The 26,840-nt window shown below is 44.6% G+C and overlaps 1 protein-coding gene across 1 annotated transcript in view; it reads left to right on the forward strand.

Moving 5' to 3' along the window:
* The window catches only part of LOC129866062 (ankyrin repeat and sterile alpha motif domain-containing protein 1B-like), a 355,742-nt gene that overhangs the window by 55,733 nt on the left and 273,169 nt on the right, over positions 1-26,840 (forward strand). The gene's annotated exons all lie outside the window — the stretch shown is intronic.

The following is a 26,840-nucleotide window of genomic DNA, read 5'->3' on the forward strand; positions in this document are numbered from 1 at the left end:
CAGTGTGTTGGTCTGGTGTATTCAGTGTGTTGGTCTGGTGTATTCAGTGTGTTGGTCTGGTGTATTCAGTGTGTTGGTCTGGTGTATTCAGTGTGTTGGTCTGGTGTATTCAGTGTGTTGGTCTGGTGTATTCAGTGTGTTGGTCTGGTGTATTCAGTGTGTTGGTCTGGTGTATTCAGTGTGTTGGTCTGGTGTATTCAGTGTGTTGGTCTGGTGTATTCAGTGTGTTGGTCTGGTGTATTCAGTGTGTTGGTCTGGTGTATTCAGTGTGTTGGTCTGGTGTATTCAGTGTGTTGGTCTGGTGTATTCAGTGTGTTGGTCTGGTGTATTTAGTGTGTTGGTCTGGTGTATTCAGTGTGTTGGTCTGGTGTATTCAGTGTGTTGGTCTGGTGTATTCAGTGTGTTGGTCTGGTGTATTCAGTGTGTTGGTCTGGTGTATTCAGTGTGTTGGTCTGGTGTATTCAGTGTGTTGGTCTGGTTTGTATTCAGTGTGTTGGTCTGGTTTGTATTCAGTGTGTTGGTCTGGTGTATTCAGTGTGTTGGTCTGGTGTATTCAGTGTGTTGGTCTGGTGTATTCAGTGTGTTGGTCTGGTATATTCAGTGTGTTGGTCTGGTGTATTCAGTGTGTTGGTCTGGTGTATTCAGTGTGTTGGTCTGGTGTATTCAGTGTGTTGGTCTGGTGTATTCAGTGTGTTGGTCTGGTGTATTCAGTGTGTTGGTCTGGTGTATTCAGTGTGTTGGTCTGGTGTATTCAGTGTGTTGGTCTGGTGTATTCAGTGTGTTGGTCTGGTGTATTCAGTGTGTTGGTCTGGTGTATTCAGTGTGTTGGTCTGGTCTGGTGTATTCAGTGTGTTGGTCTGGTCTGGTGTATTCAGTGTGTTGGTCTGGTGTATTCAGTGTGTTGGTCTGGTGTATTCAGTGTGTTGGTCTGGTGTATTCAGTGTGTTGGTCTGGTGTATTCAGTGTGTTGGTCTGGTGTATTCAGTGTGTTGGTCTGGTGTATTCAGTGTGTTGGTCTGGTGTATTCAGTGTGTTGGTCTGGTGTATTCAGTGTGTTGGTCTGGTGTATTCAGTGTGTTGGTCTGGTGTATTTAGTGTGTTGGTATGGTCTGGTGTATTCAGTGTGTTGGTCTGGTGTATTCAGTGTGTTGGTCTGGTCTGGTGTATTCAGTGTGTTGGTCTGGTCTGGTGTATTCAGTGTGTTGGTCTGGTCTGGTGTATTCAGTGTGTTGGTCTGGTCTGGTGTATTCAGTGTGTTGGTCTGGTCTGGTGTATTCAGTGTGTTGGTCTGGTCTGGTGTATTCAGTGTGTTGGTCTGGTCTGGTGTATTCAGTGTGTTGGTCTGGTCTGGTGTATTCAGTGTGTTGGTCTGGTCTGGTGTATTCAGTGTGTTGGTCTGGTCTGGTGTATTCAGTGTGTTGGTCTGGTCTGGTGTATTCAGTGTGTTGGTCTGGTGTATTCAGTGTGTTGGTCTGGTGTATTCAGTGTGTTGGTCTGGTGTATTCAGTGTGTTGGTCTGGTGTATTCAGTGTGTTGGTCTGGTGTATTCAGTGTGTTGGTCTGGTGTATTCAGTGTGTTGGTCTGGTGTATTCAGTGTGTTGGTCTGGTGTATTCAGTGTGTTGGTCTGGTGTATTCAGTGTGTTGGTCTGGTGTATTCAGTGTGTTGGTCTGGTGTATTCAGTGTGTTGGTCTGGTCTGGTGTATTCAGTGTGTTGGTCTGGTCTGGTGTATTCAGTGTGTTGGTCTGGTGTATTCAGTGTGTTGGTCTGGTGTATTCAGTGTGTTGGTCTGGTCTGGTGTATTCAGTGTGTTGGTCTGGTCTGGTGTATTCAGTGTGTTGGTCTGGTGTATTCAGTGTGTTGGTCTGGTGTATTCAGTGTGTTGGTCTGGTCTGGTGTATTCAGTGTGTTGGTCTGGTGTATTCAGTGTGTTGGTCTGGTCTGGTGTATTCAGTGTGTTGGTCTGGTCTGGTGTATTCAGTGTGTTGGTCTGGTGTATTCAGTGTGTTGGTCTGGTGTATTCAGTGTGTTGGTCTGGTCTGGTGTATTCAGTGTGTTGGTCTGGTGTATTCAGTGTGTTGGTCTGGTCTGGTGTATTCAGTGTGTTGGTCTGGTGTATTCAGTGTGTTGGTCTGGTGTATTCAGTGTGTTGGTCTGGTGTATTCAGTGTGTTGGTCTGGTGTATTCAGTGTGTTGGTCTGGTGTATTCAGTGTGTTGGTCTGGTGTATTCAGTGTGTTGGTCTGGTGTATTCAGTGTGTTGGTCTGGTCTGGTGTATTCAGTGTGTTGGTCTGGTGTATTCAGTGTGTTGGTCTGGTGTATTCAGTGTGTTGGTCTGGTCTGGTGTATTCAGTGTGTTGGTCTGGTCTGGTGTATTCAGTGTGTTGGTCTGGTGTATTCAGTGTGTTGGTCTGGTGTATTCAGTGTGTTGGTCTGGTCTGGTGTATTCAGTGTGTTGGTCTGGTCTGGTGTATTCAGTGTGTTGGTCTGGTGTATTCAGTGTGTTGGTCTGGTGTATTCAGTGTGTTGGTCTGGTCTGGTGTATTCAGTGTGTTGGTCTGGTGTATTCAGTGTGTTGGTCTGGTCTGGTGTATTCAGTGTGTTGGTCTGGTCTGGTGTATTCAGTGTGTTGGTCTGGTGTATTCAGTGTGTTGGTCTGGTGTATTCAGTGTGTTGGTCTGGTCTGGTGTATTCAGTGTGTTGGTCTGGTGTATTCAGTGTGTTGGTCTGGTGTATTCAGTGTGTTGGTCTGGTGTATTCAGTGTGTTGGTCTGGTGTATTCAGTGTGTTGGTCTGGTGTATTCAGTGTGTTGGTCTGGTGTATTCAGTGTGTTGGTCTGGTGTATTCAGTGTGTTGGTCTGGTGTATTCAGTGTGTTGGTCTGGTCTGGTGTATTCAGTGTGTTGGTCTGGTGTATTCAGTGTGTTGGTCTGGTGTATTCAGTGTGTTGGTCTGGTGTATTCAGTGTGTTGGTCTGGTGTATTCAGTGTGTTGGTCTGGTGTATTCAGTGTGTTGGTCTGGTGTATTCAGTGTGTTGGTCTGGTGTATTCAGTGTGTTGGTCTGGTGTATTCAGTGTGTTGGTCTGGTGTATTCAGTGTGTTGGTCTGGTGTATTCAGTGTGTTGGTCTGGTGTATTCAGTGTGTTGGTCTGGTGTATTCAGTGTGTTGGTCTGGTGTATTCAGTGTGTTGGTCTGGTGTATTCAGTGTGTTGGTCTGGTGTATTCAGTGTGTTGGTCTGGTGTATTCAGTGTGTTGGTCTGGTGTATTCAGTGTGTTGGTCTGGTGTATTCAGTGTGTTGGTCTGGTGTATTCAGTGTGTTGGTCTGGTGTATTCAGTGTGTTGGTCTGGTGTATTCAGTGTGTTGGTCTGGTGTATTCAGTGTGTTGGTCTGGTGTATTCAGTGTGTTGGTCTGGTGTATTCAGTGTGTTGGTCTGGTGTATTCAGTGTGTTGGTCTGGTGTATTCAGTGTGTTGGTCTGGTGTATTCAGTGTGTTGGTCTGGTGTATTCAGTGTGTTGGTCTGGTGTATTCAGTGTGTTGGTCTGGTGTATTCAGTGTGTTGGTCTGGTGTATTCAGTGTGTTGGTCTGGTGTATTCAGTGTGTTGGTCTGGTGTATTCAGTGTGTTGGTCTGGTGTATTCAGTGTGTTGGTCTGGTGTATTCAGTGTGTTGGTCTGGTGTATTCAGTGTGTTGGTCTGGTGTATTCAGTGTGTTGGTCTGGTGTATTCAGTGTGTTGGTCTGGTGTATTCAGTGTGTTGGTCTGGTGTATTCAGTGTGTTGGTCTGGTGTATTCAGTGTGTTGGTCTGGTGTATTCAGTGTGTTGGTCTGGTGTATTCAGTGTGTTGGTCTGGTGTATTCAGTGTGTTGGTCTGGTGTATTCAGTGTGTTGGTCTGGTGTATTCAGTGTGTTGGTCTGGTGTATTCAGTGTGTTGGTCTGGTGTATTCAGTGTGTTGGTCTGGTGTATTCAGTGTGTTGGTCTGGTGTATTCAGTGTGTTGGTCTGGTGTATTCAGTGTGTTGGTCTGGTGTATTCAGTGTGTTGGTCTGGTGTATTCAGTGTGTTGGTCTGGTGTATTCAGTGTGTTGGTCTGGTGTATTCAGTGTGTTGGTCTGGTGTATTCAGTGTGTTGGTCTGGTGTATTCAGTGTGTTGGTCTGGTGTATTCAGTGTGTTGGTCTGGTGTATTCAGTGTGTTGGTCTGGTGTATTCAGTGTGTTGGTCTGGTGTATTCAGTGTGTTGGTCTGGTGTATTCAGTGTGTTGGTCTGGTGTATTCAGTGTGTTGGTCTGGTGTATTCAGTGTGTTGGTCTGGTGTATTCAGTGTGTTGGTCTGGTGTATTCAGTGTGTTGGTCTGGTTGTATTCAGTGTGTTGGTCTGGTGTATTCAGTGTGTTGGTCTGGTGTATTCAGTGTGTTGGTCTGGTGTATTCAGTGTGTTGGTCTGGTGTATTCAGTGTGTTGGTCTGGTGTATTCAGTGTGTTGGTCTGGTGTATTCAGTGTGTTGGTCTGGTGTATTCAGTGTGTTGGTCTGGTGTATTCAGTGTGTTGGTCTGGTGTATTCAGTGTGTTGGTCTGGTGTATTCAGTGTGTTGGTCTGGTGTATTCAGTGTGTTGGTCTGGTGTATTCAGTGTGTTGGTCTGGTTTGTATTCAGTGTGCTGGTCTGGTGTATTCAGTGTGCTGGTCTGGTGTATTCAGTGTGCTGGTCTGGTGTATTCAGTGTGTTGGTCTGGTGTATTCAGTGTGTTGGTCTGGTGTATTCAGTGTGTTGGTCTGGTTTGTATTCAGTGTGTTGGTCTGGTTTGTATTCAGTGTGTTGGTCTGGTTTGTATTCAGTGTGTTGGTCTGGTTTGTATTCAGTGTGTTGGTCTGGTTTGTATTCAGTGTGTTGGTCTGGTGTATTCAGTGTGTTGGTCTGGTGTATTCAGTGTGTTGGTCTGGTGTATTCAGTGTGTTGGTCTGGTGTATTCAGTGTGTTGGTCTGGTGTATTCAGTGTGTTGGTCTGGTGTATTCAGTGTGTTGGTCTGGTGTATTCAGTGTGTTGGTCTGGTGTATTCAGTGTGTTGGTCTGGTGTGTTCAGTGTGTTGGTCTGGTGTATTCAGTGTGTTGGTCTGGTGTATTCAGTGTGTTGGTCTGGTGTATTCAGTGTGTTGGTCTGGTGTATTCAGTGTGTTGGTCTGGTGTATTCATTGTGTTGGTCTGGTGTATTCAGTGTGTTGGTCTGGTTTGTATTCAGTGTGTTGGTCTGGTGTATTCAGTGTGCTGGTCTGGTGTATTCAGTGTGCTGGTCTGGTGTATTCAGTGTGCTGGTCTGGTGTATTCAGTGTGTTGGTCTGGTGTATTCAGTGTGTTGGTCTGGTTTGTATTCAGTGTGTTGGTCTGGTTTGTATTCAGTGTGTTGGTCTGGTTTGTATTCAGTGTGTTGGTCTGGTTTGTATTCAGTGTGTTGGTCTGGTTTGTATTCAGTGTGTTGGTCTGGTTTGTATTCAGTGTGTTGGTCTGGTTTGTATTCAGTGTGTTGGTCTGGTTTGTATTCAGTGTGTTGGTCTGGTTTGTATTCAGTGTGTTGGTCTGGTGTATTCAGTGTGTTGGTCTGGTGTATTCAGTGTGTTGGTCTGGTGTATTCAGTGTGTTGGTCTGGTGTATTCAGTGTGTTGGTCTGGTGTATTCAGTGTGTTGGTCTGGTGTATTCAGTGTGTTGGTCTGGTGTATTCAGTGTGTTGGTCTGGTGTATTCAGTGTGTTGGTCTGGTGTATTCAGTGTGTTGGTCTGGTGTATTCAGTGTGTTGGTCTGGTGTATTCAGTGTGTTGGTCTGGTGTATTCAGTGTGTTGGTCTGGTGTATTCAGTGTGTTGGTCTGGTGTATTCAGTGTGTTGGTCTGGTGTATTCAGTGTGTTGGTCTGGTGTATTCAGTGTGTTGGTCTGGTGTATTCAGTGTGTTGGTCTGGTGTATTCAGTGTGTTGGTCTGGTGTATTCAGTGTGTTGGTCTGGTGTATTCAGTGTGTTGGTCTGGTGTATTCAGTGTGTTGGTCTGGTGTATTCAGTGTGTTGGTCTGGTGTATTCAGTGTGTTGGTCTGGTGTATTCAGTGTGTTGGTCTGGTGTATTCAGTGTGTTGGTCTGGTGTATTCAGTGTGTTGGTCTGGTGTATTCAGTGTGTTGGTCTGGTGTATTCAGTGTGTTGGTCTGGTGTATTCAGTGTGTTGGTCTGGTGTATTCAGTGTGTTGGTCTGGTGTATTCAGTGTGTTGGTCTGGTGTATTCAGTGTGTTGGTCTGGTGTATTCAGTGTGTTGGTCTGGTGTATTCAGTGTGTTGGTCTGGTGTATTCAGTGAGTTGGTTTGGTGTATTCAGTTGGTTTGGTGTATTCAGTGTGTTGGTATGGTTTGGTGTATTCAGTGTGTTGGTTTGGTGTATTCAGTGTGTTGGTCTGGTTTGGTGTATTCAGTGTGTTGGTATGGTTTGGTGTATTCAGTGTGTTGGTATGGTCTGGTGTATTCAGTGTGTTGGTTTGGTGTATTCAGTGTGTTGGTATGGTGTATTCAGTGTGTTGGTCTGGTGTATTCAGTGTGTTGGTCTGGTGTATTTAGTGTGTTGGTCTGGTCTGGTGTATTTAGTGTGTTGGTCTGGTGTATTCAGGGTGTTGGTCTGGTCTGGTGTATTCAGTGTGTTGGTCTGGTGTATTCAGTGTGTTGGTCTGGTGTGTTCAGTGTGTTGGTCTGGTGTATTCAGTGTGTTGGTCTGGTGTATTCAGTGTGTTGGTCTGGTGTATTCAGTGTGTTGGTCTGGTGTACTCAGTGTGTTGGTATGGTCTGGTGTATTTAGTGTGTTGGTATGGTCTGGTATATTCAGTGTGCTGGTCTGGTGTATTCAGTGTGTTGGTCTGGTGTATTCAGTGTGTTGGTCTGGTGTATTCAGTGTGTTGGTCTGGTGTACTCAGTGTGTTGGTATGGTCTGGTGTATTTAGTGTGTTGGTATGGTCTGGTGTATTTTGTGTGTTGGTCTGGTGTATTTTGTGTGTTGGTCTGGTGTATTTTGTGTGTTGGTCTGGTGTATTTTGTGTGTTGGTCTGGTGTATTTTGTGTGTTGGTCTGGTGTATTTAGTGTGTTGGTCTGGTCTGGTGTATTTTGTGTGTTGGTATGGTCTGGTGTATTTTGTGTGTTGGTATGGTCTGGTGTATTTTGTGTGTTGGTATGGTCTGGTGTATTTAGTGTGTTGGTCTGGTGTATTTAGTGTGTTGGTCTGGTCTGGTGTATTTAGTGTGTTGGTCTGGTCTGGTGTATTCAGTGTGTTGGTCTGGTGTATTTAGTGTGTTGGTATGGTCTGGTGTATTTAGTGTGTTGGTATGGTCTGGTGTATTTAGTGTGTTGGTATGGTCTGGTGTATTTTGTGTGTTGGTCTGGTCTGGTGTATTCAGTGTGTTGGTCTGGTCTGGTGTATTTAGTGTGTTGGTCTGGTCTGGTGTATTTAGTGTGTTGGTCTGGTGTGTTGGTCTGGTCTGGTGTATTTAGTGTGTTGGTCTGGTCTGGTGTATTTAGTGTGTTGGTCTGGTCTGGTGTATTCAGTGTGTTGGTCTGGTGTATTTAGTGTGTTGGTATGGTCTGGTGTATTTAGTGTGTTGGTATGGTCTGGTGTATTTAGTGTGTTGGTATGGTCTGGTGTATTTTGTGTGTTGGTCTGGTCTGGTGTATTTAGTGTGTTGGTCTGGTCTGGTGTATTCAGTGTGTTGGTCTGGTGTATTTAGTGTGTTGGTATGGTCTGGTGTATTTAGTGTGTTGGTATGGTCTGGTGTATTTAGTGTGTTGGTATGGTCTGGTGTATTTTGTGTGTTGGTATGGTCTGGTGTATTTAGTGTGTTGGTCTGGTGTATTTAGTGTGTTGGTCTGGTCTGGTGTATTTAGTGTGTTGGTCTGGTCTGGTGTATTCAGTGTGTTGGTCTGGTGTATTTAGTGTGTTGGTATGGTCTGGTGTATTTAGTGTGTTGGTATGGTCTGGTGTATTTAGTGTGTTGGTATGGTCTGGTGTATTTTGTGTGTTGGTCTGGTCTGGTGTATTTAGTGTGTTGGTCTGGTCTGGTGTATTTAGTGTGTTGGTCTGGTCTGGTGTATTTAGTGTGTTGGTCTGGTGTATTCAGTGTGTTGGTCTGGTGTATTTAGTGTGTTGGTCTGGTGTATTCAGTGTGTTGGTCTGGTGTATTCAGTGTGTTGGTCTGGTGTATTTAGTGTGTTGGTCTGGTGTATTCAGTGTGTTGGTATGGTCTGGTGTATTTTGTGTGTTGGTATGGTCTGGTGTATTTTGTGTGTTGGTATGGTCTGGTGTATTTAGTGTGTTGGTCTGGTGTGTTGGTCTGGTCTGGTGTATTCAGTGTGTTGGTCTGGTCTGGTGTATTTAGTGTGTTGGTCTGGTCTGGTGTATTTAGTGTGTTGGTCTGGTGTGTTGGTCTGGTCTGGTGTATTTAGTGTGTTGGTCTGGTCTGGTGTATTCAGGGTGTTGGTCTGGTCTGGTGTATTTAGTGTGTTGGTCTGGTCTGGTGTATTTTGTGTGTTGGTATGGTCTGGTGTATTCAGTGTGTTGGTCTGGTGTGTTGGTCTGGTCTGGTGTATTCAGTGTGTTGGTCTGGTCTGGTGTATTCAGTGTGTTGGTCTGGTGTATTCAGTGTGGTGTTGGTCTGGTCTGGTGTATTCAGTGTGGTGTTGGTCTGGTCTGGTGTATTCAGTGTGGTGTTGGTCTGGTCTGGTGTATTTAGTGTGTTGGTCTGGTCTGGTGTATTTAGTGTGTTGGTCTGGTCTGGTGTATTTAGTGTGTTGGTCTGGTGTATTCAGTGTGTTGGTATGGTTTGGTGTATTCAGTGTGTTGGTCTGGTGTATTCAGTGTGTTGGTTTGGTGTATTCAGTGTGTTGGTTTGGTGTATTCAGTGTGTTGGTCTGGTATATTCAGTGTGGTGTTGGTCTGGTGTATTCAGTGTGGTGTTGGTCTGGTCTGGTGTATTCAGTGTGTTGGTCTGGTGTATTTTGTGTGTTGGTCTGGTGTGTTGGTCTGGTCTGGTGTATTTAGTGTGTTGGTCTGGTCTGGTGTATTTAGTGTGTTGGTCTGGTGTATTTAGTGTGTTGGTCTGGTGTATTCAGTGTGTTGGTATGGTGTGTTGGTCTGGTCTGGTGTATTCAGTGTGTTGGTCTGGTGTATTCAGTGTGGTGTTGGTCTGGTGTATTCAGTGTGTTGGTCTGGTGTATTTAGTGTGTTGGTCTGGTCTGGTGTATTTAGTGTGTTGGTCTGGTGTATTTAGTGTGTTGGTCTGGTCTGGTGTATTTAGTGTGTTGGTCTGGTCTGGTGTATTCAGTGTGTTGGTCTGGTGTATTTAGTGTGTTGGTCTGGTCTGGTGTATTCAGTGTGTTGGTCTGGTGTATTCAGTGTGTTGGTCTGGTGTATTCAGTGTGTTGGTCTGGTGTATTCAGTGTGTTGGTCTGGTGTATTCAGTGTGTTGGTCTGGTGTATTCAGTGTGTTGGTCTGGTGTATTCAGTGTGTTGGTCTGGTGTATTCAGTGTGTTGGTCTGGTGTATTCAGTGTGTTGGTCTGGTGTATTCAGTGTGTTGGTCTGGTGTATTCAGTGTGTTGGTCTGGTGTATTCAGTGTGTTGGTCTGGTGTATTCAGTGTGTTGGTCTGGTGTATTCAGTGTGTTGGTCTGGTGTATTCAGTGTGTTGGTCTGGTGTATTCAGTGTGTTGGTCTGGTGTATTCAGTGTGTTGGTCTGGTGTATTCAGTGTGTTGGTCTGGTGTATTCAGTGTGTTGGTCTGGTGTATTCAGTGTGTTGGTCTGGTGTATTCAGTGTGTTGGTCTGGTGTATTTAGTGTGTTGGTCTGGTGTATTTAGTGTGTTGGTATGGTCTGGTGTATTCAGTGTGTTGGTATGGTCTGGTGTATTCAGTGTGTTGGTCTGGTGTATTCAGTGTGTTGGTCTGGTGTATTCAGTGTGTTGGTCTGGTGTATTCAGTGTGTTGGTCTGGTGTATTCAGTGTGTTGGTCTGGTGTATTCAGTGTGTTGGTCTGGTGTATTCAGTGTGTTGGTCTGGTGTATTCAGTGTGTTGGTCTGGTGTATTCAGTGTGTTGGTCTGGTGTATTCAGTGTGTTGGTCTGGTGTATTTAGTGTGTTGGTCTGGTGTATTCAGTGTGTTGGTATGGTCTGGTGTATTCAGTGTGTTGGTCTGGTGTATTCAGTGTGTTGGTCTGGTGTATTCAGTGTGTTGGTCTGGTGTATTCAGTGTGTTGGTCTGGTGTATTCAGTGTGTTGGTCTGGTGTATTCAGTGTGTTGGTCTGGTGTATTCAGTGTGTTGGTCTGGTGTATTCAGTGTGTTGGTCTGGTGTATTCAGTGTGTTGGTATGGTCTGGTGTATTCAGTGTGTTGGTATGGTCTGGTGTATTCAGTGTGTTGGTATGGTGTATTCAGTGTGTTGGTCTGGTGTATTCAGTGTGTTGGTCTGGTGTATTCAGTGTGTTGGTCTGGTGTATTCAGTGTGTTGGTCTGGTGTATTCAGTGTGTTGGTCTGGTGTATTCAGTGTGTTGGTCTGGTGTATTCAGTGTGTTGGTCTGGTGTATTCAGTTGGTTTGGTGTATTCAGTGTGTTGGTATGGTTTGGTGTATTCAGTGTGTTGGTTTGGTGTATTCAGTGTGTTGGTTTGGTGTATTCAGTGTGTTGGTCTGGTTTGGTGTATTCAGTGTGTTGGTATGGTTTGGTGTATTCAGTGTGTTGGTATGGTCTGGTGTATTCAGTGTGTTGGTTTGGTGTATTCAGTGTGTTGGTATGGTGTATTCAGTGTGTTGGTCTGGTGTATTTAGTGTGTTGGTCTGGTGTATTTAGTGTGTTGGTCTGGTCTGGTGTATTTAGTGTGTTGGTCTGGTGTATTCAGGGTGTTGGTCTGGTCTGGTGTATTCAGTGTGTTGGTCTGGTGTATTCAGTGTGTTGGTCTGGTGTGTTCAGTGTGTTGGTCTGGTGTATTCAGTGTGTTGGTCTGGTGTATTCAGTGTGTTGGTCTGGTGTATTCAGTGTGTTGGTCTGGTGTACTCAGTGTGTTGGTATGGTCTGGTGTATTTAGTGTGTTGGTATGGTCTGGTATATTCAGTGTGCTGGTCTGGTGTATTCAGTGTGTTGGTCTGGTGTATTCAGTGTGTTGGTCTGGTGTATTCAGTGTGTTGGTCTGGTGTACTCAGTGTGTTGGTATGGTCTGGTGTATTTTGTGTGTTGGTCTGGTGTATTTTGTGTGTTGGTCTGGTGTATTTTGTGTGTTGGTCTGGTGTATTTTGTGTGTTGGTCTGGTGTATTTAGTGTGTTGGTCTGGTCTGGTGTATTTTGTGTGTTGGTATGGTCTGGTGTATTTTGTGTGTTGGTATGGTCTGGTGTATTTAGTGTGTTGGTCTGGTGTATTTAGTGTGTTGGTCTGGTCTGGTGTATTTAGTGTGTTGGTCTGGTCTGGTGTATTCAGTGTGTTGGTCTGGTGTATTTAGTGTGTTGGTATGGTCTGGTGTATTTAGTGTGTTGGTATGGTCTGGTGTATTTAGTGTGTTGGTATGGTCTGGTGTATTTTGTGTGTTGGTCTGGTCTGGTGTATTTAGTGTGTTGGTCTGGTCTGGTGTATTTAGTGTGTTGGTCTGGTCTGGTGTATTTAGTGTGTTGGTCTGGTGTATTCAGTGTGTTGGTCTGGTGTATTTAGTGTGTTGGTCTGGTGTATTCAGTGTGTTGGTCTGGTGTATTCAGTGTGTTGGTCTGGTGTATTTAGTGTGTTGGTCTGGTGTATTCAGTGTGTTGGTATGGTCTGGTGTATTTTGTGTGTTGGTATGGTCTGGTGTATTTTGTGTGTTGGTATGGTCTGGTGTATTTAGTGTGTTGGTCTGGTGTGTTGGTCTGGTCTGGTGTATTCAGTGTGTTGGTCTGGTCTGGTGTATTTAGTGTGTTGGTCTGGTCTGGTGTATTTAGTGTGTTGGTCTGGTGTGTTGGTCTGGTCTGGTGTATTTAGTGTGTTGGTCTGGTCTGGTGTATTCAGGGTGTTGGTCTGGTCTGGTGTATTTAGTGTGTTGGTCTGGTCTGGTGTATTTTGTGTGTTGGTATGGTCTGGTGTATTCAGTGTGTTGGTCTGGTGTGTTGGTCTGGTCTGGTGTATTCAGTGTGTTGGTCTGGTCTGGTGTATTCAGTGTGTTGGTCTGGTGTATTCAGTGTGGTGTTGGTCTGGTCTGGTGTATTCAGTGTGGTGTTGGTCTGGTCTGGTGTATTCAGTGTGGTGTTGGTCTGGTCTGGTGTATTCAGTGTGGTGTTGGTCTGGTCTGGTGTATTCAGTGTGGTGTTGGTCTGGTCTGGTGTATTCAGTGTGGTGTTGGTCTGGTGTATTTAGTGTGTTGGTCTGGTCTGGTGTATTTAGTGTGTTGGTCTGGTGTATTCAGTGTGTTGGTATGGTTTGGTGTATTCAGTGTGTTGGTCTGGTGTATTCAGTGTGTTGGTTTGGTGTATTCAGTGTGTTGGTTTGGTGTATTCAGTGTGTTGGTCTGGTATATTCAGTGTGGTGTTGGTCTGGTGTATTCAGTGTGGTGTTGGTCTGGTCTGGTGTATTTAGTGTGTTGGTCTGGTCTGGTGTATTTAGTGTGTTGGTCTGGTGTATTTAGTGTGTTGGTCTGGTGTATTCAGTGTGTTGGTATGGTGTGTTGGTCTGGTCTGGTGTATTCAGTGTGTTGGTCTGGTGTATTCAGTGTGGTGTTGGTCTGGTGTATTCAGTGTGTTGGTCTGGTGTATTTAGTGTGTTGGTCTGGTCTGGTGTATTTAGTGTGTTGGTCTGGTGTATTTAGTGTGTTGGTCTGGTCTGGTGTATTTAGTGTGTTGGTCTGGTCTGGTGTATTCAGTGTGTTGGTCTGGTGTATTTAGTGTGTTGGTCTGGTCTGGTGTATTCAGTGTGTTGGTCTGGTGTATTCAGTGTGTTGGTCTGGTGTATTCAGTGTGTTGGTCTGGTGTATTCAGTGTGTTGGTCTGGTGTATTCAGTGTGTTGGTCTGGTGTATTCAGTGTGTTGGTCTGGTGTATTCAGTGTGTTGGTCTGGTGTATTCAGTGTGTTGGTCTGGTGTATTCAGTGTGTTGGTCTGGTGTATTCAGTGTGTTGGTCTGGTGTATTCAGTGTGTTGGTCTGGTGTATTCAGTGTGTTGGTCTGGTGTATTCAGTGTGTTGGTCTGGTGTATTCAGTGTGTTGGTCTGGTGTATTCAGTGTGTTGGTCTGGTGTATTCAGTGTGTTGGTCTGGTGTATTCAGTGTGTTGGTCTGGTGTATTCAGTGTGTTGGTCTGGTGTATTCAGTGTGTTGGTCTGGTGTATTCAGTGTGTTGGTCTGGTGTATTCAGTGTGTTGGTCTGGTGTATTCAGTGTGTTGGTCTGGTGTATTTAGTGTGTTGGTCTGGTGTATTTAGTGTGTTGGTATGGTCTGGTGTATTCAGTGTGTTGGTCTGGTGTATTCAGTGTGTTGGTCTGGTGTATTCAGTGTGTTGGTCTGGTGTATTCAGTGTGTTGGTCTGGTGTATTCAGTGTGTTGGTCTGGTGTATTCAGTGTGTTGGTCTGGTGTATTTAGTGTGTTGGTCTGGTGTATTCAGTGTGTTGGTATGGTCTGGTGTATTCAGTGTGTTGGTCTGGTGTATTCAGTGTGTTGGTCTGGTGTATTCAGTGTGTTGGTCTGGTGTATTCAGTGTGTTGGTCTGGTGTATTCAGTGTGTTGGTCTGGTGTATTCAGTGTGTTGGTCTGGTGTATTCAGTGTGTTGGTCTGGTGTATTCAGTGTGTTGGTATGGTCTGGTGTATTCAGTGTGTTGGTATGGTGTATTCAGTGTGTTGGTCTGGTGTATTCAGTGTGTTGGTCTGGTGTATTCAGTGTGTTGGTCTGGTGTATTCAGTGTGTTGGTCTGGTGTATTCAGTGTGTTGGTCTGGTGTATTCAGTGTGTTGGTCTGGTGTATTCAGTTGGTTTGGTGTATTCAGTGTGTTGGTATGGTTTGGTGTATTCAGTGTGTTGGTTTGGTGTATTCAGTGTGTTGGTCTGGTTTGGTGTATTCAGTGTGTTGGTATGGTTTGGTGTATTCAGTGTGTTGGTATGGTCTGGTGTATTCAGTGTGTTGGTTTGGTGTATTCAGTGTGTTGGTATGGTGTATTCAGTGTGTTGGTCTGGTGTATTTAGTGTGTTGGTCTGGTGTATTTAGTGTGTTGGTCTGGTCTGGTGTATTTAGTGTGTTGGTCTGGTGTATTCAGGGTGTTGGTCTGGTCTGGTGTATTCAGTGTGTTGGTCTGGTGTATTCAGTGTGTTGGTCTGGTGTGTTCAGTGTGTTGGTCTGGTGTATTCAGTGTGTTGGTCTGGTGTATTCAGTGTGTTGGTCTGGTGTATTCAGTGTGTTGGTCTGGTGTATTCAGTGTGTTGGTCTGGTGTACTCAGTGTGTTGGTATGGTCTGGTGTATTTAGTGTGTTGGTATGGTCTGGTATATTCAGTGTGCTGGTCTGGTGTATTCAGTGTGTTGGTCTGGTGTATTCAGTGTGTTCGTCTGGTGTATTCAGTGTGTTGGTCTGGTGTACTCAGTGTGTTGGTATGGTCTGGTGTATTTAGTGTGTTGGTATGGTCTGGTGTATTTTGTGTGTTGGTCTGGTGTATTTTGTGTGTTGGTCTGGTGTATTTTGTGTGTTGGTCTGGTGTATTTTGTGTGTTGGTCTGGTGTATTTTGTGTGTTTGTCTGGTGTATTTAGTGTGTTGGTCTGGTCTGGTGTATTTTGTGTGTTGGTATGGTCTGGTGTATTTTGTGTGTTGGTATGGTCTGGTGTATTTTGTGTGTTGGTATGGTCTGGTGTATTTAGTGTGTTGGTCTGGTGTATTTAGTGTGTTGGTCTGGTCTGGTGTATTTAGTGTGTTGGTCTGGTCTGGTGTATTCAGTGTGTTGGTCTGGTGTATTTAGTGTGTTGGTATGGTCTGGTGTATTTAGTGTGTTGGTATGGTCTGGTGTATTTAGTGTGTTGGTATGGTCTGGTGTATTTTGTGTGTTGGTCTGGTCTGGTGTATTTAGTGTGTTGGTCTGGTCTGGTGTATTTAGTGTGTTGGTCTGGTCTGGTGTATTTAGTGTGTTGGTCTGGTGTATTTAGTGTGTTGGTCTGGTGTATTTAGTGTGTTGGTCTGGTGTATTCAGTGTGTTGGTCTGGTGTATTCAGTGTGTTGGTCTGGTGTATTTAGTGTGTTGGTCTGGTGTATTCAGTGTGTTGGTATGGTCTGGTGTATTTTGTGTGTTGGTATGGTCTGGTGTATTTTGTGTGTTGGTATGGTCTGGTGTATTTAGTGTGTTGGTCTGGTGTGTTGGTCTGGTCTGGTGTATTCAGTGTGTTGGTCTGGTCTGGTGTATTTAGTGTGTTGGTCTGGTCTGGTGTATTTAGTGTGTTGGTCTGGTGTGTTGGTCTGGTCTGGTGTATTTAGTGTGTTGGTCTGGTCTGGTGTATTCAGGGTGTTGGTCTGGTCTGGTGTATTTAGTGTGTTGGTCTGGTCTGGTGTATTTTGTGTGTTGGTATGGTCTGGTGTATTCAGTGTGTTGGTCTGGTGTGTTGGTCTGGTCTGGTGTATTCAGTGTGTTGGTCTGGTCTGGTGTATTCAGTGTGTTGGTCTGGTGTATTCAGTGTGGTGTTGGTCTGGTCTGGTGTATTCAGTGTGGTGTTGGTCTGGTCTGGTGTATTCAGTGTGGTGTTGGTCTGGTCTGGTGTATTCAGTGTGGTGTTGGTCTGGTGTATTTAGTGTGTTGGTCTGGTCTGGTGTATTTAGTGTGTTGGTCTGGTGTATTCAGTGTGTTGGTATGGTTTGGTGTATTCAGTGTGTTGGTCTGGTGTATTCAGTGTGTTGGTTTGGTGTATTCAGTGTGTTGGTTTGGTGTATTCAGTGTGTTGGTCTGGTATATTCAGTGTGGTGTTGGTCTGGTGTATTCAGTGTGGTGTTGGTCTGGTCTGGTGTATTCAGTGTGTTGGTCTGGTGTATTTTGTGTGTTGGTCTGGTGTGTTGGTCTGGTCTGGTGTATTTAGTGTGTTGGTCTGGTCTGGTGTATTTAGTGTGTTGGTCTGGTGTATTTAGTGTGTTGGTCTGGTGTATTTAGTGTGTTGGTCTGGTGTATTTAGTGTGTTGGTCTGGTGTGTTGGTCTGGTCTGGTGTATTCAGTGTGTTGGTCTGGTGTATTCAGTGTGGTGTTGGTCTGGTGTATTCAGTGTGTTGGTCTGGTGTATTTAGTGTGTTGGTCTGGTCTGGTGTATTTAGTGTGTTGGTCTGGTGTATTTAGTGTGTTGGTCTGGTCTGGTGTATTTAGTGTGTTGGTCTGGTGTATTCAGTGTGTTGGTCTGGTCTGGTGTATTCAGTGTGTTGGTTTGGTGTATTCAGTGTGTTGGTTTGGTGTATTCAGTGTGTTGGTTTGGTGTATTCAGTGTGTTGGTTTGGTGTATTCAGTGTGTTGGTTTGGTGTATTCAGTGTGTTGGTTTGGTGTATTCGGTGTGTTGGTCTGGTGTGTTCGGTGTGTTGGTTTGGTGTATTCAGTGTGTTAGTTTGGTGTATTCAGTGTGGTGTTGGTCTGGTGTATTTAGTGTGTTGGTCTGGTGTATTTAGTGTGTTGGTCTGGTGTATTTAGTGTGTTGGTATGGTCTGGTGTATTCAGTGTGTTGGTATGGTCTGGTGTATTTAGTGTGTTGGTCTGGTCTGGTGTATTTAGTGTGTTGGTCTGGTCTGGTGTATTTAGTGTGTTGGTCTGGTCTGGTGTATTTAGTGTGTTGGTCTGGTGTATTCAGTGTGTTGGTCTGGTCTGGTGTATTCAGTGTGTTGGTCTGGTGTATTTAGTGTGTTGGTCTGGTCTGGTGTATTCAGTGTGTTGGTCTGGTCTGGTGTATTCAGTGTGTTGGTCTGGTCTGGTGTATTTAGTGTGTTGGTCTGGTGTATTCAGTGTGTTGGTATGGTGTGTTGGTCTGGTCTGGTGTATTCAGTGTGTTGGTCTGGTGTATTCAGTGTGGTGTTGGTCTGGTGTATTCAGTGTGTTGGTCTGGTGTATTTAGTGTGTTGGTCTGGTCTGGTGTATTTAGTGTGTTGGTCTGGTGTATTTAGTGTGTTGGTCTGGTCTGGTGTATTTAGTGTGTTGGTCTGGTCTGGTGTATTCAGTGTGTTGGTCTGGTGTATTTAGTGTGTTGGTCTGGTCTGGTGTATTCAGTGTGTTGGTCTGGTGTATTCAGTGTGTTGGTCTGGTGTATTCAGTGTGTTGGTCTGGTGTATTCAGTGTGTTGGTCTGGTGTATTCAGTGTGTTGGTCTGGTGTATTCAGTGTGTTGGTCTGGTGTATTCAGTGTGTTGGTCTGGTGTATTCAGTGTGTTGGTCTGGTGTATTCAGTGTGTTGGTCTGGTGTATTCAGTGTGTTGGTCTGGTGTATTCAGTGTGTTGGTCTGGTGTATTCAGTGTGTTGGTCTGGTGTATTCAGTGTGTTGGTCTGGTGTATTCAGTGTGTTGGTCTGGTGTATTCAGTGTGTTGGTCTGGTGTATTCAGTGTGTTGGTCTGGTGTATTCAGTGTGTTGGTCTGGTGTATTCAGTGTGTTGGTCTGGTGTATTCAGTGTGTTGGTCTGGTGTATTCAGTGTGTTGGTCTGGTGTATTCAGTGTGTTGGTCTGGTGTATTTAGTGTGTTGGTCTGGTGTATTTAGTGTGTTGGTCTGGTGTATTCAGTGTGTTGGTATGGTCTGGTGTATTCAGTGTGTTGGTCTGGTGTATTCAGTGTGTTGGTCTGGTGTATTCAGTGTGTTGGTCTGGTGTATTCAGTGTGTTGGTCTGGTGTATTCAGTGTGTTGGTCTGGTGTATTCAGTGTGTTGGTCTGGTGTATTTAGTGTGTTGGTCTGGTGTATTTAGTGTGTTGGTCTGGTGTATTCAGTGTGTTGGTATGGTCTGGTGTATTCAGTGTGTTGGTCTGGTGTATTCAGTGTGTTGGTCTGGTGTATTCAGTGTGTTGGTCTGGTGTATTCAGTGTGTTGGTCTGGTGTATTCAGTGTGTTGGTCTGGTGTATTCAGTGTGTTGGTCTGGTGTATTCAGTGTGTTGGTATGGTCTGGTGTATTCAGTGTGTTGGTATGGTCTGGTGTATTCAGTGTGTTGGTATGGTGTATTCAGTGTGTTGGTCTGGTGTATTCAGTGTGTTGGTCTGGTGTATTCAGTGTGTTGGTCTGGTGTATTCAGTGTGTTGGTCTGGTGTATTCAGTGTGTTGGTCTGGTGTATTCAGTTGGTTTGGTGTATTCAGTGTGTTGGTATGGTTTGGTGTATTCAGTGTGTTGGTTTGGTGTATTCAGTGTGTTGGTCTGGTTTGGTGTATTCAGTGTGTTGGTATGGTTTGGTGTATTTAGTGTGTTGGTCTGGTCTGGTGTATTTAGTGTGTTGGTCTGGTGTATTCAGGGTGTTGGTCTGGTCTGGTGTATTCAGTGTGTTGGTCTGGTGTATTCAGTGTGTTGGTCTGGTGTGTTCAGTGTGTTGGTCTGGTGTATTCAGTGTGTTGGTCTGGTGTATTCAGTGTGTTGGTCTGGTGTATTCAGTGTGTTGGTCTGGTGTATTCAGTGTGTTGGTCTGGTGTACTCAGTGTGTTGGTATGGTCTGGTGTATTTAGTGTGTTGGTATGGTCTGGTATATTCAGTGTGCTGGTCTGGTGTATTCAGTGTGTTGGTCTGGTGTATTCAGTGTGTTGGTCTGGTGTATTCAGTGTGTTGGTCTGGTGTACTCAGTGTGTTGGTATGGTCTGGTGTATTTAGTGTGTTGGTATGGTCTGGTGTATTTTGTGTGTTGGTCTGGTGTATTTTGTGTGTTGGTCTGGTGTATTTTGTGTGTTGGTCTGGTGTATTTTGTGTGTTGGTCTGGTGTATTTTGTGTGTTGGTCTGGTGTATTTTGTGTGTTGGTCTGGTGTATTTTGTGTGTTGGTCTGGTGTATTTAGTGTGTTGGTCTGGTCTGGTGTATTTTGTGTGTTGGTATGGTCTGGTGTATTTTGTGTGTTGGTATGGTCTGGTGTATTTTGTGTGTTGGTATGGTCTGGTGTATTTAGTGTGTTGGTCTGGTGTATTTAGTGTGTTGGTCTGGTCTGGTGTATTTAGTGTGTTGGTCTGGTCTGGTGTATTCAGTGTGTTGGTCTGGTGTATTTAGTGTGTTGGTATGGTCTGGTGTATTTAGTGTGTTGGTATGGTCTGGTGTATTTAGTGTGTTGGTATGGTCTGGTGTATTTAGTGTGTTGGTATGGTCTGGTGTATTTAGTGTGTTGGTATGGTCTGGTGTATTTAGTGTGTTGGTATGGTCTGGTGTATTCAGTGTGTTGGTATGGTCTGGTGTATTCAGTGTGTTGGTCTGGTGTATTCAGTGTGTTGGTATGGTCTGGTGTATTCAGTGTGTTGGTCTGGTGTATTCAGTGTGTTGGTCTGGTGTATTCAGTGTGTTGGTCTGGTGTATTCAGTGTGTTGGTCTGGTGTATTCAGTGTGTTGGTCTGGTGTATTCAGTGTGTTGGTCTGGTGTATTCAGTGTGTTGGTCTGGTGTATTCAGTGTGTTGGTATGGTCTGGTGTATTCAGTGTGTTGGTATGGTGTATTCAGTGTGTTGGTCTGGTGTATTCAGTGTGTTGGTCTGGTGTATTCAGTGTGTTGGTCTGGTGTATTCAGTGTGTTGGTCTGGTGTATTCAGTGTGTTGGTCTGGTGTATTCAGTGTGTTGGTCTGGTGTATTCAGTGTGTTGGTCTGGTGTATTCAGTGTGTTGGTCTGGTGTATTCAGTTGGTTTGGTGTATTCAGTGTGTTGGTATGGTTTGGTGTATTCAGTGTGTTGGTTTGGTGTATTCAGTGTGTTGGTATGGTTTGGTGTATTCAGTGTGTTGGTATGGTCTGGTGTATTCAGTGTGTTGGTTTGGTGTATTCAGTGTGTTGGTATGGTGTATTCAGTGTGTTGGTCTGGTGTATTTAGTGTGTTGGTCTGGTGTATTTAGTGTGTTGGTCTGGTCTGGTGTATTTAGTGTGTTGGTCTGGTGTATTCAGGGTGTTGGTCTGGTCTGGTGTATTCAGTGTGTTGGTCTGGTGTATTCAGTGTGTTGGTCTGGTGTGTTCAGTGTGTTGGTCTGGTGTATTCAGTGTGTTGGTCTGGTGTATTCAGTGTGTTGGTCTGGTGTATTCAGTGTGTTGGTCTGGTGTATTCAGTGTGTTGGTCTGGTGTACTCAGTGTGTTGGTATGGTCTGGTGTATTTAGTGTGTTGGTATGGTCTGGTATATTCAGTGTGCTGGTCTGGTGTATTCAGTGTGTTGGTCTGGTGTATTCAGTGTGTTGGTCTGGTGTATTCAGTGTGTTGGTCTGGTGTACTCAGTGTGTTGGTATGGTCTGGTGTATTTAGTGTGTTGGTATGGTCTGGTGTATTTTGTGTGTTGGTCTGGTGTATTTTGTGTGTTGGTCTGGTGTATTTTGTGTGTTGGTCTGGTGTATTTTGTGTGTTGGTCTGGTGTATTTTGTGTGTTGGTCTGGTGTATTTAGTGTGTTGGTCTGGTCTGGTGTATTTTGTGTGTTGGTATGGTCTGGTGTATTTTGTGTGTTGGTATGGTCTGGTGTATTTTGTGTGTTGGTATGGTCTGGTGTATTTTGTGTGTTGGTATGGTCTGGTGTATTTAGTGTGTTGGTCTGGTGTATTTAGTGTGTTGGTCTGGTCTGGTGTATTCAGTGTGTTGGTCTGGTCTGGTGTATTCAGTGTGTTGGTCTGGTGTATTTAGTGTGTTGGTCTGGTGTATTCAGTGTGTTGGTATGGTCTGGTGTATTTTGTGTGTTGGTATGGTCTGGTGTATTTTGTGTGTTGGTATGGTCTGGTGTATTTAGTGTGTTGGTCTGGTGTGTTGGTCTGGTCTGGTGTATTCAGTGTGTTGGTCTGGTCTGGTGTATTTAGTGTGTTGGTCTGGTCTGGTGTATTTAGTGTGTTGGTCTGGTGTGTTGGTCTGGTCTGGTGTATTTAGTGTGTTGGTCTGGTCTGGTGTATTCAGGGTGTTGGTCTGGTCTGATGTATTTAGTGTGTTGGTCTGGTCTGGTGTATTTTGTGTGTTGGTATGGTCTGGTGTATTCAGTGTGTTGGTCTGGTGTGTTGGTCTGGTCTGGTGTATTCAGTGTGTTGGTCTGGTCTGGTGTATTCAGTGTGTTGGTCTGGTGTATTCAGTGTGGTGTTGGTCTGGTCTGGTGTACTCAGTGTGGTGTTGGTCTGGTCTGGTGTATTCAGTGTGGTGTTGGTCTGGTCTGGTGTATTCAGTGTGGTGTTGGTCTGGTGTATTTAGTGTGTTGGTCTGGTCTGGTGTATTTAGTGTGTTGGTCTCGTGTATTCAGTGTGTTGGTATGGTTTGGTGTATTCAGTGTGTTGGTCTGGTGTATTCAGTGTGTTGGTTTGGTGTATTCAGTGTGTTGGTTTGGTGTATTCAGTGTGTTGGTCTGGTATATTCAGTGTGGTGTTGGTCTGGTGTATTCAGTGTGGTGTTGGTCTGGTCTGGTGTATTCAGTGTGTTGGTCTGGTGTATTTTGTGTGTTGGTCTGGTGTGTTGGTCTGGTCTGGTGTATTTAGTGTGTTGGTCTGGTCTGGTGTATTTAGTGTGTTGGTCTGGTGTATTTAGTGTGTTGGTCTGGTGTATTTAGTGTGTTGGTCTGGTGTATTTAGTGTGTTGGTCTGGTGTGTTGGTCTGGTCTGGTGTATTCAGTGTGTTGGTCTGGTGTATTCAGTGTGGTGTTGGTCTGGTGTATTCAGTGTGTTGGTCTGGTGTATTTAGTGTGTTGGTCTGGTCTGGTGTATTTAGTGTGTTGGTCTGGTGTATTTAGTGTGTTGGTCTGGTCTGGTGTATTTAGTGTGTTGGTCTGGTGTATTCAGTGTGTTGGTCTGGTCTGGTGTATTCAGTGTGTTGGTTTGGTGTATTCAGTGTGTTGGTTTGGTGTATTCAGTGTGTTGGTTTGGTGTATTCAGTGTGTTGGTTTGGTGTATTCAGTGTGTTGGTTTGGTGTATTCAGTGTGTTGGTTTGGTGTATTCGGTGTGTTGGTCTGGTGTGTTCGGTGTGTTGGTTTGGTGTATTCAGTGTGTTAGTTTGGTGTATTCAGTGTGGTGTTGGTCTGGTGTATTTAGTGTGTTGGTCTGGTGTATTTAGTGTGTTGGTCTGGTGTATTTAGTGTGTTGGTATGGTCTGGTGTATTCAGTGTGTTGGTATGGTCTGGTGTATTTAGTGTGTTGGTCTGGTCTGGTGTATTTAGTGTGTTGGTCTGGTCTGGTGTATTTAGTGTGTTGGTCTGGTGTATTCAGTGTGTTGGTCTGGTCTGGTGTATTCAGTGTGTTGGTCTGGTGTATTTAGTGTGTTGGTCTGGTCTGGTGTATTCAGTGTGTTGGTCTGGTCTGGTGTATTTAGTGTGTTGGTCTGGTGTATTCAGTGTGTTGGTATGGTTTGGTGTATTCAGTGTGTTGGTTTGGTGTATTCAGTGTGTTGGTTTGGTGTATTCGGTGTGTTGGTCTGGTGTGTTCGGTGTGTTGGTTTGGTGTATTCAGTGTGTTAGTTTGGTGTATTCAGTGTGGTGTTGGTCTGGTATATTCAGTGTGGTGTTGGTCTGGTGTATTCAGTGTGTTGGTCTGGTCTGGTGTATTCAGTGTGTTGGTATGGTCTGGTGTATTCAGTGTGTTGGTATGGTCTGGTGTATTCAGTGTGTTGGTCTGGTGTATTCAGTGTGTTGGTCTGGTGTATTTAGTGTGTTGGTCTGGTGTATTCAGTGTGTTGGTCTGGTGTATTCAGTGTGTTGGTCTGGTGTATTTAGTGTGTTGGTATGGTCTGGTGTATTCAGTGTGTTGGTCTGGTGTATTCAGTGTGTTGGTCTGGTGTATTTAGTGTGTTGGTATGGTCTGGTGTATTCAGTGTGTTGGTCTGGTGTATTCAGTGTGTTGGTCTGGTGTATTTAGTGTGTTGGTCTGGTGTATTCAGTGTGTTGGTATGGTCTGGTGTATTCAGTGTGATGGTATGGTCTGGTGTATTCAGTGTGTTGGTATGGTTTGGTGTATTCAGTGTGTTGGTATGGTTTGGTGTATTCAGTGTGTTGGTTTGGTGTATTCAGTGTGTTGGTCTGGTCTGGTGTATTCAGTGTGTTGGTCTGGTGTATTCAGTGTGTTGGTCTGGTCTGGTGTATTCAGTGTGTTGGTCTGGTGTATTTAGTGTGTTGGTCTGGTCTGGTGTATTCAGTGTGTTGGTCTGGTGTATTTAGTGTGTTGGTCTGGTCTGGTGTATTTAGTGTGTTGGTCTGGTGTATTTAGTGTGTTGGTCTGGTCTGGTGTATTTAGTGTGTTGGTCTGGTGTATTTAGTGTGTTGGTCTGCTCTGGTGTATTCAGTGTGTTGGTCTGGTGTATTTAGTGTGTTGGTCTGGTCTGGTGTATTCAGTGTGTTGGTCTGGTGTATTCAGTGTGGTGTTGGTCTGGTCTGGTGTATTCAGTGTGTTGGTCTGGTGTATTTAGTGTGTTGGTCTGGTGTATTCAGTGTGTTGGTCTGGTGTATTCAGTGTGTTGGTCTGGTGTATTTAGTGTGTTGGTATGGTCTGGTGTATTCAGTGTGTTGGTCTGGTGTATTCAGTGTGTTGGTCTTGTGTATTTAGTGTGTTGGTCTGGTCTGGTGTATTCAGTGTGTTGGTCTGGTGTATTCAGTGTGGTGTTGGTCTGGTCTGGTGTATTCAGTGTGTTGGTCTGGTGTATTTAGTGTGTTGGTCTGGTGTATTCAGTGTGTTGGTATGGTCTGGTGTATTCAGTGTGTTGGTATGGTCTGGTGTATTCAGTGTGTTGGTATGGTTTGGTGTATTCAGTGTGTTGGTATGGTTTGGTGTATTCAGTGTGTTGGTTTGGTGTATTCAGTGTGTTGGTCTGGTCTGGTGTATTCAGTGTGTTGGTCTGGTGTATTCAGTGTGTTGGTCTGGTCTGGTGTATTCAGTGTGTTGGTCTGGTGTATTTAGTGTGTTGGTCTGGTCTGGTGTATTCAGTGTGTTGGTCTGGTGTATTTAGTGTGTTGGTCTGGTCTGGTGTATTTAGTGTGTTGGTCTGGTGTATTTAGTGTGTTGGTCTGGTCTGGTGTATTTAGTGTGTTGGTCTGGTGTATTTAGTGTGTTGGTCTGGTCTGGTGTATTCAGTGTGTTGGTCTGGTGTATTTAGTGTGTTGGTCTGGTCTGGTGTATTCAGTGTGTTGGTCTGGTGTATTCAGTGTGGTGTTGGTCTGGTCTGGTGTATTCAGTGTGTTGGTTTGGTGTATTCAGTGTGTTGGTCTGGTGTGTTCGGTTTGTTGGTTTGGTGTATTCAGTGTGTTAGTTTGGTGTATTCAGTGTGTTGGTCTGGTGTATTTAGTGTGTTGGTATGGTCTGGTGTATTTAGTGTGTTGGTCTGGTGTATTCAGTGTGGTGTTGGTCTGGTGTATTTAGTGTGTTGGTCTGGTGTATTCAGTGTGGTGTTGGTCTGGTGTATTCAGTGTGTTAGTTTGGTGTATTCAGTGTGTTGGTCTGGTGTATTTAGTGTGTTGGTCTGGTGTATTCAGTGTGTTGGTCTGGTGTATTCAGTGTGTTGGTCTGGTGTATTCAGTGTGTTGGTCTGGTGTATTCAGTGTGTTGGTCTGGTGTATTCAGTGTGTTGGTCTGGTGTATTCAGTGTGTTGGTATGGTCTGGTGTATTTAGTGTGTTGGTATGGTCTGGTGTATTTAGTGTGTTGGTATGGTCTGGTGTATTTAGTGTGTTGGTCTGGTGTATTTAGTGTGTTGGTCTGGTGTATTCAGGGTGTTGGTCTGGTGTATTCAGGGTGTTGGTCTGGTGTATTTAGTGTGTTGGTCTGGTCTGGTGTATTTAGTGTGTTGGTCTGGTGTATTCAGGGTGTTGGTCTGGTGTATTTAGGGTGTTGGTCTGGTTTGGTGTATTTAGTGTGTTGGTCTGGTGTATTCAGTGTGTTGGTCTGGTGTATTCAGGGTGTTGGTCTGGTGTATTTAGTGTGTTGGTCTGGTCTGGTGTATTTAGTGTGTTGGTCTGGTGTATTCAGGGTGTTGGTCTGGTGTATTTAGGGTGTTGGTCTGGTCTGGTGTATTTAGTGTGTTGGTCTGGTTTGTATTAAGTGTGTTGGTCTGGTGTATTCAGTGTGTTGGTCTGGTTTGTATTAAGTGTGTTGGTCTGGTGTATTTAGTGTGTTGGTCTGGTGTATTCAGTGTGGTGTTGGTCTGGTCTGGTGTATTCAGTGTGGTGTTGGTCTGGTCTGGTGTATTTAGTGTGTTGGTATGGTCTGGTGTATTCAGTGTGTTGGTCTGGTGTATTCAGCGTGTTGGTCTGGTGTATTTAGTGTGTTGGTCTGGTTTGTATTCAGTGTGTTGGTCTGGTTTGTATTCAGTGTGTTGGTCTGGTGTATTCAGTGTGTTGGTCTGGTGTATTCAGTGTGCTGGTCTGGTGTATTCAGTGTGCTGGTCTGGTGTATTCAGTGTGTTGGTCTGGTGTATTTAGTGTGTTGGTCTGGTGTATTTAGTGTGTTGGTCTGGTCTGGTGTATTTAGTGTGTTGGTCTGGTCTGGTGTATTTAGTGTGTTGGTCTGGTGTATTCAGTGTGTTGGTATGTGTACAGTAGGGGAATGTGTTTGATCCCTATCTGTCCCATGATTGTCCACGTTAGCTGTCAATCATTCTCAGGTTTGTAGGCCTCCTTGCTTGCACACGCTTTTTCAGTTCTGCCCACAAATTTTATATAGGATTGAGGTCAGGGATTTGTGATGGCTGCTCCAATACCTTGACTTTGTTGTCCTTAAGCCATTTTGTCACAACTTTGGAAGTACGTTTGGGGTCATTGTCCATTTGGAAGATCCATTTGCGACCAAGCTTTAACTTCCTGACTGATGTCTTGCGATGTTGCTTCAATTTATCCACATAATTTTCCCCCCTCATGATGCCATCTATTTTGTGAAGTGCACCAGTCCCTCCTGCAGCAAAGCACCCCAACAACATGATGCTGCCACCCCCGTGCTTCACGGTTGGGATGGTGTTTTTGGGCTTGCAAGCATCCCCCTTTTTCCTCCAAACATAACGATGGTCATTATGGCAAACAGTTGTATTTTTGTTTTGTCAGACCAGAGGACATTTTTCCAAAAAGTACGATCTTTGTTCCCATGTGCAGTTGCAAACCGTAGTCTGGCTTTTTAATGGCGGTTTTGGAGCAGTGGCTTCTTCCTTGCTGAGCGGCCTTTCAGGTTATGTCGATATAAGACTTGTTTTACTGTGGATAGAGATACTTTTGTACCTGTTTCCTCCAGCATCTTCACATGGTCCTTTGCTGTTGTTCTGGGATTGATTTGCACTTTTCACACCTAAGTACGTTCATCTCTAGGAGACAGAACGCGTCTCCTTCCTGAGCGGTATGACGACTGCGTGGTCCCATGGTGTTTATACTTGCGTACTATTGTTTGTACAGATGAATGTGGTACCTTCAGGCGTTTGGAAATTGCTCCCAAGGATGAACCAGACTTGTGGAGGTCTACAATTTTTTTTCTGAGGTCTTGGCTGATTTCTTTAGATTTTCCCATGATGTCAAGCAAAGAGGCACTGAGTTTGAAGGTAGGCCTTGAAATACATCCACAGGTACACCTCCAATTGACTCAGGCTAATTGACCCACTGGAATTGTGATACAGTGAATTATAAGTAAAATAATCTGTCTGTAAACAATTGTTGGAAAATGACTTGTGTCATGCACAAAGGAGATGTCCTAACCGACTTGCCAAAACTATAGTTCGTTAACAAGAAATTTGTGGA

Source organism: Salvelinus fontinalis, chromosome 11 (genome assembly GCF_029448725.1).
Source record: "Salvelinus fontinalis isolate EN_2023a chromosome 11, ASM2944872v1, whole genome shotgun sequence".
NCBI classification, from domain to species: domain Eukaryota; kingdom Metazoa; phylum Chordata; class Actinopteri; order Salmoniformes; family Salmonidae; genus Salvelinus; species Salvelinus fontinalis.